This window comes from Capsicum annuum, chromosome 8 (assembly GCF_002878395.1).
Source record: "Capsicum annuum cultivar UCD-10X-F1 chromosome 8, UCD10Xv1.1, whole genome shotgun sequence".
NCBI lineage: Eukaryota > Viridiplantae > Streptophyta > Magnoliopsida > Solanales > Solanaceae > Capsicum > Capsicum annuum.
The window spans coordinates 149,248,943-149,259,173 of NC_061118.1; positions in this window are offsets into that span (position 1 = coordinate 149,248,943).

A 10,231-nucleotide genomic window follows, 5' to 3' on the forward strand; every position below is an offset into this window, starting at 1 on the left:
AACAAATTAAAAACACACATCAAATTTTATGAACTTCAGCGTTTTCTATTATCCCGATTTTCCTAGGAGACCTTATTAGTGCTTCATCATCACTTTGTGCCTTCTCGTGTTTTCTGTTATCTCCATAATGCTACAAAATTAAAACATATCTCGTGCGAAGAAGATTTGGATCAAAATGAACATATATATTTACAAAATACATCTTCAAATTACATTACCACATATGTATATGAATCATAACATATGTATACACATAACAAGAAAAGAATACATGAATGGTCCAAATATAAGTTACTAAAAAAAGAAGAGAAAAGATATTTCCCCCCCCCCCCCCCCCCCCCCGAACTTGTCATCCAAACTCACTTTAACATTTAAACTTAACTTCTGTTTATTTACCCCCCCATTAACATCTTTAAAGTGTATTATTTTCACCCCTAAAGTTGACGTGAAATTTTTTTTAAAAATGCGTTTTTAATTTAAAAACGGATATGACCCCACTTTTTAATATATACATATATAACCACCTTCTTCATACCCCCACCCCCATTTCTTCATCTTCTTCATTTCCCATCTTCTTCTTCTACCCCACCCCCACCATAATTTTTACTCTCCAAACTCGCCACCACCAGCCCCCCTTCTCCTTCAACCACCAATTTCTCCACCACCAGCCCCACCCTCTCCCCTTCAAAATCCCAATTTATCCTCCTTCAATTACCAAATTCTTTACCCCACCTAAACCCCTTAACTTAAGATCATTAGAAAAGAACGAAATTAAATTTCTAATGTTAAAAGTAATCTTTATGAATTTAAAATTTTTAAATAAAATTGAAATTGAAGAAAAGTTATTAGCGGCGGTGTTAATGATGGTGGTGGTGGTGTTAATGGTGTGCATATATATTTTTTAAATTTATTTTAATCGTTTTTCGGTGAGTTTTGTCAAAATGTTTCGAAATGAAGAGTTTTGAATTGGAATGTGATGATGCTATTGCATTGTTGTTTCTTGAATTGGTGGTTTGATGAAGGAATCATAAAGGGCTTGTAATTATGTTTTAAAAATTCAATCTTGATTTTGTTTTTCATGTTTTTGTTGTATGGTATATTTGAGTTATTTGTTTTGTTGAGTTTGTGTTAGAATCAGAAGGGACTTTTAATTTTGTTTTGAATTGATTTTGTTGGGTTTGCTTAATGGCTAATGGTAATATGTTTAAGTTTGAAGAAGATAAAAAATGGAGGAGAGGGGGAGAGGTGGGATGGTTTGAAGAAGATAAAAAGGGGGGAAAGGGGGTTGTGTTGCAGGGTAGGGCGCTGGGTGGGTGGGTGGGGGTGTGAAGAAGAAAGAAAATGGAGGTGGAGTATTTATATATATAATGTGTGGGGGATTAATTTTTTTTAGAAAAAATAAAATTTTTACGTGAAAATGACGTGGCTCCGACGTGGCATTGATGTGTAGGCGAGTGTAACACACTCTCCGTTGTGAGAGTGGTATTCAATTTTGAGGAGTGAAAATAATACACTTTAAAAATGTTAAGGGGGATAAATAAACGGGAGTTTAGTTTAAGTTCTAAAGTGAGTTTGGAGGACAAGTTCAAGGGAAAAAGATGTCTTTTCTCAAAAAAGAATACAACTGAATATCAAATACAAACCTTATCAGTAACAAATACAAATATCCTACACAAATCTTAAATACAAAATACATATCTTAAATATCTCATACATAACAAATACAAACGTTATCAGTAACAAATCTTAATACAAAATACATATCTTAAAAATAACATATACATATCATCAAAATAACAACTACAATTTCATATCTTAACAAAACTCAAAATAAATACACATCTTATAAATTGTATATATAAAACATATATTCGGATGTTGTTCAGAAACTATAAAATTTTACAAAGAGAAAAATATTTCCCTCACTTTCTCTTCTTCAGATTCGTAATCAGATAAAACGGGACTAGCAATTTTACTAGATTCTCCTTTTTCATTAGACTTTCTCTTTTTCACTAATTTTTGAATTTTTGTGGATTTTGGTGATGAAGATTTTCTCAATATTTTTCGTTTCATGATTTCGACAATTGAGGAATAAGCTCCTGCCAAAAAAGATGAAGAAGCCTATTTGAAGAATTCCCTCAAGAAATTTGAATCTGAGGTGACTCATCTAAAGGAGGTCCTTGGTGAAGCTAAGAACGAGAGCGTGAGATTGCAGGAACGTTTAATGGCCAAAGAAAAAGAGGTCCAAAATATTATTTGCGAAATGAGGAGCTTCAAAGTAGAGAAGCTGCATCATTGAAGAAATTTGAGGAGTTGTAAATGTTTCTTGAGTAATCGTTTGCCAAAAATGAACCTGAACCAAGTGTAGAACTTTCTGATAGCGAAAAAGACTACTATATGCACCCTAAAGTAGTCAAATTTTCTGATCAAATAGAGAAGCCTAACATGGAATTTCCACCTTATCAATATGAGCAAGTCAAAAAACTAAATGAACATGAGAACGTTGCAAAGGAAGATGATGAAGAGAGTTACTGCTATGAGAATGGTGGCACATCTCTTATTAAGCAGCAAAATCAGAAGAAGAAAAAACCAAAACGCAGAAGAAGATGGAAAAAAATGGCGACAATAAATTACATAAAAGAGATATATGGAAAATATAACATCTCTAGAATCAATTTATCTTAATAGATGGAGAAAAAATCGGTATTTGAAAAAAAAAAATTGAAATTGATAAATTAGCGTAAAAAAAGGGTAAGGTAAAACTAGGGATTAAAGTCAGGTGTTTTTCCCTAAAAAAGATAAAATATTGCTACTTTTGTTATAAATTATAATTTTGAAAAACTATTGCTATTAATTGTAATTAATGTTTTAAGATTGCTAGTTTATATAATTTTTCCTATAATCATATTGTAGTTGGAGAATTTCACTTTGTTGGACCTTTTATTCAACCAACAAAGTGACTTGGCCCGGCCCAACAGGGTAATGGACAAAATTGAAGTTCTTTCACATGGGCTAGCTCAAAGTAGATCCAAGAATCAACAAAAGGACTCTTCACAACATATCATTTAGTAAAATCATACAGTTTAAGCCAGCATGTCGATCATGAGCAACTTGATTCAACTGCTTTATTGTCACTTATTATGTAGGAGAAAACCAAGAGAATTCTTGGTGACAGATTTTGACTGGAGAAAAGAAAAAAATCAAAGCCCCGTGAGAAAAAAAAACACATGGACAAAGATAAGATAAGACTTGAAAGTCAACTATAAGGATTTCACATTATAGTTGTAAAAACTTGAATCTCGAATTTTGTTATCCGATCACACCTTTTTTTTGGGGGGGGGGAGGGGTTTAAACTACCCGGTGTCCGGTACCCGCTTTTTAGGAGTTCGACTATATCCGAATTTGCCCCGCGTCGAGCTTTATCTTAGGGAGAAAACTTCCAACAGAGTGTTTATCCATACCCAGGGTCATCTGATCACACCTTTAACAGTACATTCTAGGACTAATAACGTTTTCTCACACTCCTAACATCGTATCTATATGCTAATTGTATATAATTGGCATAATAAATTGGGGTTAAAGCATGATATCAGAAGGTTGGTGCTCTAACCACAATTGTGATGCATTGTTAATTTATTTTTGGATATTTTAAACTAGTTTTAATATTATTGCAATAAAAGTATTAAAATTAGCATTAACAAATATCCAAACCACTATTAGGATTGGAGCATCACGATGCAATTGAATATCTTTGTTTAGGAATAATTTCACAAGTCATCCTTGTGTTTTCACCTTATAATATGTGATTCCTTGTCGTTTTGAATATTAGATATATTTTTTTTATTTTGCGTTTAGTGTAAAAAGATTATTTTAAAGTAAAAAATGAACAATTATATATCTTATTTGTCAAGTCAGGAAATAAGGTGCAGTAAAAATGAACAATTGTGCACAATTATTTTAGTTAGGAAATTATATTTAGATTGATCGACTTTGAAAATATTAAAAATCAAATACATATAAATACAATTATAAAAATAGAATAGGCTTAGTGAAATTGAATGAAATGTGATTGTCTAATTCAAAAATATTTAAAAAATAGTTTCGTATCATAAAATTAAATAAAATAAATGTATAAGGGATATACTTACCATCTTAAATTTAAAAATAATTTGTTATGATAAATATCAAATAAAGAAGACATGTGTAATATCCAAAATCACAAGAAAAGCATGTGTTATAACTTATAAGACAAAATCTCATGAAAACTCTGTGAAATAGTTGACAACATTAAAAATGCCAGAACAAAAATAACTTTTAAAAGAAAAGGCATAAGCAAAGAAGAGAAGGAAAAAGGACTATTATGATCAGAGCAAAAAAGAAGAAGAGATGAACGATTTCAAATTAAAATAATAATAATAATAAAAAGAAATAAAGTAAATAGCATGAAAAACCTATTTTCTTGAACTTGTAAATGAATGGACAAAATAACATTCAAATCAATGTACTGATGCACATTTTATTTGTATCAGAGAATATTAATTAGATCTAATTATTTTTTAAATATATTTATAGGTATATATATAATTATATTCGAAGTTTTATAGTGATTTTGACTTTTATCTTTAAAGAATTGGTTCGCCTCTATGACGCATCATATGAATTTTTAGGCAAAACAAATCTTGGCGTATGTGTGATTTTGGCAAAGAAACAATCTATAACATTTGTGATGGCTAATATTTTATTCTTACCGATATATATATATATATATATATATATATATATATATATGTTTTGTATTGAAAATGACTAAATGAAAATATAAGTATAAAAATTCATGATTTTAATCCAACCCTAAATTTATAATTCTTAGAATTATTCTAATTTAGTTGCTAGCAAATAATATATATTAACCTAAAAAATAAAAGAGAAAACTAAAATTGACATTGCTATGTTAATCTGACCAATGTTGAGATGAACTTTGTCTTTTTAATCAATACTAGGAGATGAATAATATATGTATATTAGCTATCATGAATGTTTTTTTATTAAAAACTTCTGGTGAAAGTACTTAGTTCAAAGCTGAGATAAACACAAATTTTATACCTTGAATTTATTTCAATTTTACGCATTTTAAATGATTTTAAATAAGTATAAATAATTTTCAAATATGATTTTACTATCATGTGTATGTGTAGGAACAAACATGTTTTTGACGGGACTTCGATTTCTTATTAAAATTTATAGCTTAATTTTTGCGACACAATAATTTCGGATAAGAGTTTCACACTAATAAAATACAAGCGAGATGTAGATATATAAGTAGACAAGTCTTATCGACAGTGACACGTTTTAAAATTGTGTGTATAGGTCTTGAAACAAATTATATTATTAGTGGGTTAGACTATTACACATGGTGTCAGAATTAGGTGTCAGCCTTGTTGATGTTGGGTCAGAGTTCAGTTAAATTTAGATAAATTTTGATGAGGCGGGACAAATCTTAGTGCTGAGTCTAAGCAAATCCAATATGGTGGGAGCAAACCTCTACGAGGACACTGAGTTCACAAGAGGTAGTATATATGACATACTAGCTTAGGATAAGAGTCTCATATTGACGAAACATAGAATAAATATCGAGTATATAAGTAAATAGACCGTACATCCTAGTGACGTATTTTAAAATCGTGCATGTCTAGGTCTAGAGGGAACAATATTGCTAAAGAGTTTAGCCTTTATAAATGATATTAGATCTACTCTCGTATCTGTCTTGTTAATGGTGATCAATATGTAACTAGGTTTAGGCAAATCTAGATATGGCGGAGCAAATTTCAGTGTAGTGTCTAGACAAATTCAATGTAGGGGGCAAACCTAAATGAGGACGGTCCATAAGAGAAAATGTATTTGGCATCCTAACTTATGATAAAGGTCCCACATTATAAAACACACGAGAGTTATTAGGTATATAAGTAAGTTGGTCGTATACCTTAGTGGCACGTTTTGAAATGGTGCAGAGTTGGACCCCAGAAAAGAATATCATTGGTGTTTACACTGTTACAAATGGTATCAGAGTCACTCGCATATCAACCTTATTGATGGTGGATCAAAATTCAACCGAGTTGGAAAAATCTTAATAAGGTAAGACAAATCTCAGTGCTAAGTTAGGAAAACTTCATGCGGTGCAACAAACCTCAACAAGAACGTTGCATCCAAAAGATGGGATTGCTATAATATCCTAACTTAGGATAAAAGCCCCACGTGTGGGTAAAACACATGAAAACTATTGAATATATAAATAAGCGAATCTTACACTCCAAAAACACGTTTTAAGACTGTGAGTGTAAACACAATACAAATAATATCATTTGCGGGTTAGACCATTGCAATTTTAATACTAATGATATTTTCTATATGAATTATGCATTGCGGATTTCTTGTTACGTGTTTTTTCGCGGATTTGATTAATATTCTTTATCTTGAGCCGGGGGTTCATCGAAAACAGTCTTGCTACTTCTCCGGAGGTAGTGACATGGACTGCGTACATCTTACTCTCCCATACTCCACTATGTGAGAATACACTGGTTTTGTTGTTTGCATTGCCATTTATATGAAACATGAATATACTAAATGCACATGCATAAGGTCCGTAGTAGTTGTCTTTGGCATTTTAATGGTAAGTCGTGATAATTTGGGTCTTGACTATCTTGACATCAGAGATCAAGGCTTTTCTATCCTATCAAACTATATAATGATTTTTTTCACCAATAGAACAACATGTTGTATATATCTTAGATCTTGCAGGTAATTTTTTTTTAGTTAAATTATTATTTTCAGGTTTAATTGATACCCCTTGTATTTGTTTATAAAGCCTCATTCAATTTTTATGATTTAATAAATGAATAAAGCAGTAGAACTTACAGATATCGAGTAAATAAATTTTAAAATTTGAGAAAGGCAGAATGATCTCATTTGATGAATAAATCATATTTCAATTCAGCTCATCTACTTCAATTTGATAAAACCAAGATTGATTAGTAGAATTAGGATAAACTGTGAAAAATAATTAAATTTCGTCAGTAATATTTGATTTAAAACTCAATAGTTAAATAACTCATCTTTTTTATTTATAAAAAAAATAGATGAGCGTAATTGCTTAAATTGAATTATTTTCAACCCAACTAAATTAATCCTCACATAGAATGAATTGGTATATAAATTGATTTTTCGAATGCTAGATAATTGATTTACTAAAATAACTCCCGTGCTTAAAAGTATTAATTCCCTAAATTTCAAATGCTACATTATCTAAATATCACAAGTCTTGATATATTATTATTACTATTATTATTATTACTGTTGTTGTTATTGTTGTTGTTGTTGGATTTGTCCACAGAAAATTTTAACAATTGGGTACTTTTTTAATTTGTTTGATTTTTTGAATTTGATTTGATTTTTATTTTTAATTTTAGAATTTGACATAATGTGGTTATATTTCATTTTAAATAAAAAAATAATTAAAAATTTGATAACTATATCTATTTAAAAGTTAAAATGTGCGCGCTCACATATGTATGTGTCTATATATTTTTAAAATTTTTTTACCATGCATATTAATTTTTTGTAATTTTAACTCATATTTTAGGTGTTTGCATATGTATAATTTTATTGTTTTGTCTATACTTTCTAGTTTGGTTTGTAATCTTTATTTTTGTAATTTCAAAAATCTGTCTCATTTCAAAATTTCTTGATATATTATAAATTGATTTTTAATTATTTATTCAAAAATTTCATTATAAGAAATTTAATCATAATTCTTGAAAATGATTAAATTATTGAACAATACATAGTAGTACTATATATTTTTTTATTGGAAAACTACATATATATAGAGAGAGAGAATAATTGATTTGATAGTATTATGTTCAAATATAATATTTGGAAAACTACTGAAAGTATGTAGTAGCTTTTACGTTTCAAGCTTTGCAAGGCATAATTTGAAGCAGCAAAAAAATACCCCGAAATTATATTTGTCAATTTTTTCATTCCAATTCTATTATTCTAACTTTCAAGTCTTTTTTTTTTTAAATCCCACAACTTCATAGTTATATATTAGTATTCATCTTCTAAATTAGCTATTATTTCTATATAATTATATAGGAGAGGTGGTTTCGACCACCTCTCATGAAATTACCCAAAAATCCCTCCACTTCCACTTAATTATATACCATGCCCTAATATATAATAATTTCATTATAATGGTTTAAATATTTAATATATTTTATTAATTTATATTAATTAACTATAACTACATATTGGAAGAATTTTTTTTTTATTTAATTGGCTATCATGTTCAGAACTATTTTGTTACCACGAATCACAATAATTAATAATTTAAAATATTTAAAAGACATATAAAAATTTTATTGACTCTCATTATTTTAGCAATGCCACATAAATTGAGATAAAAGAAAAAGTACTGCAAATCATAATAATTAACAACTTAAAATATTTAAAAGATATATAGAATTTTTAGTTGTTTCTCAAAATTGTATCGAAGCCACATAAATTGGGACACAAGGAGTAAATATATTATTTGATAATTACATAAAAAAATATTATAAATTACAATATTAACAAATTAAAATACTTTTTTAAAAAATAGAGAAAATTTCTATTCAACTCTCAAAATTTTATCGGTGCACCATAAATCATGACAAAATAAAAAATTATCTTAATTAATTGCAACTAAATATTTAAAGTAAATCAATTTTATTATTTTAATTGAATTTTATATAGAAAATTAATCTTTTTATTTATTTATTTATTTTACTAAATTTAAATTTTAAAATTATTTTTATATATATAGAAATACTAATATTTAAACTTAACTTCAAAATTTTAAAGTACAAAATTCTTAAAATATTTAAAAGATATATAAAATTTTTAGTTGATTCTCAAAATTGTATCGAAGCCACATAAATTGAGACACAAGAAGTAAATATATTATTTGATAATTATGAAAAAATTATTATAAATCACAATAATTAACAAGTTAAAATACCTTTTTAAAAATAGATAAAAGTTCTATTCAACTCTCAAAATTTTATTGGTGCACCATAAATCATGACAAAATAAAAAATTATCTTAATTAATTGCAACTAAATATTTAAAATAAATTAATTTTATTATTTTAATTGACTTTTATATAGAAAAATAATCTTTTTATTTATTTATTTATTTTAGTAAATTTAAATTTTAAAATTATTATTTTCTTATATATAAATACTAATATTTAAACTTAACTTTAAATTTTTAAAGTAATAAATTAATAAATTTAATTTAATAAAATAAATTTCTAATGAATGTTTTCTTAGAATTTGTGTTGGGTCAATATGTATCAAGTTAAAAAGAAATAAAGAAAAATATATAGTAAAATTTTATTATTGTGAAAGATAAATATAATGCACTATCCAATAATATTTAATAATATAATATTTTGCATATGCAAATATAGTATCCCGTATTTAATTAATATACTATTTTGGTAAATTATTCGATGATTAATATTGGATATGATAAAACTATAGTAGTTTTTATAGTAATAACATAACCAATCGTTCTTAATTAATTATTATGAGTTATCTGGGTATTAAAAAAATAAATAATATTTAATGAAAAATAAAATAGACATAAAGTGCAAAATTAACTCTTAATATTTTAAATTAAATTTTCGTCTTTCGAACAATGATTTTATTATATCACCCTCTATTATAAGTCATTTATGTATTAGAAAAATAAGAATAGCAAAATGATATGTCGACATAAAATATTTGATTGACTATCAAAATTATATTAGTGCCACATAAACTGGGACAGGACGGAAGAAGATATAAAACAACATATATTATTTGAAAATGAAATAAAAAGTACTGTAAATAACAATAATTAATATTTTTTTAAAAAAATTGACTGATTTCTGCTGCTTCAATCGTGATTTTAATGTATCACCCGCAATTAATTATTATAAGTCACTTATGTATTAAAAAATTAATAATATTGAATCCACAATTTTACTATATATATATATAATATGAATAAAAATTTTCATGATATATTTTTTTTTAAATAAAAATTACTACATATACTTAAAGGACAAAAGAGTAAAAACACGTAAGAGATAAATGTAGAGAAATCAAGAAGCACCAAATGGATTATTAACATTTGTAACATTCAACAC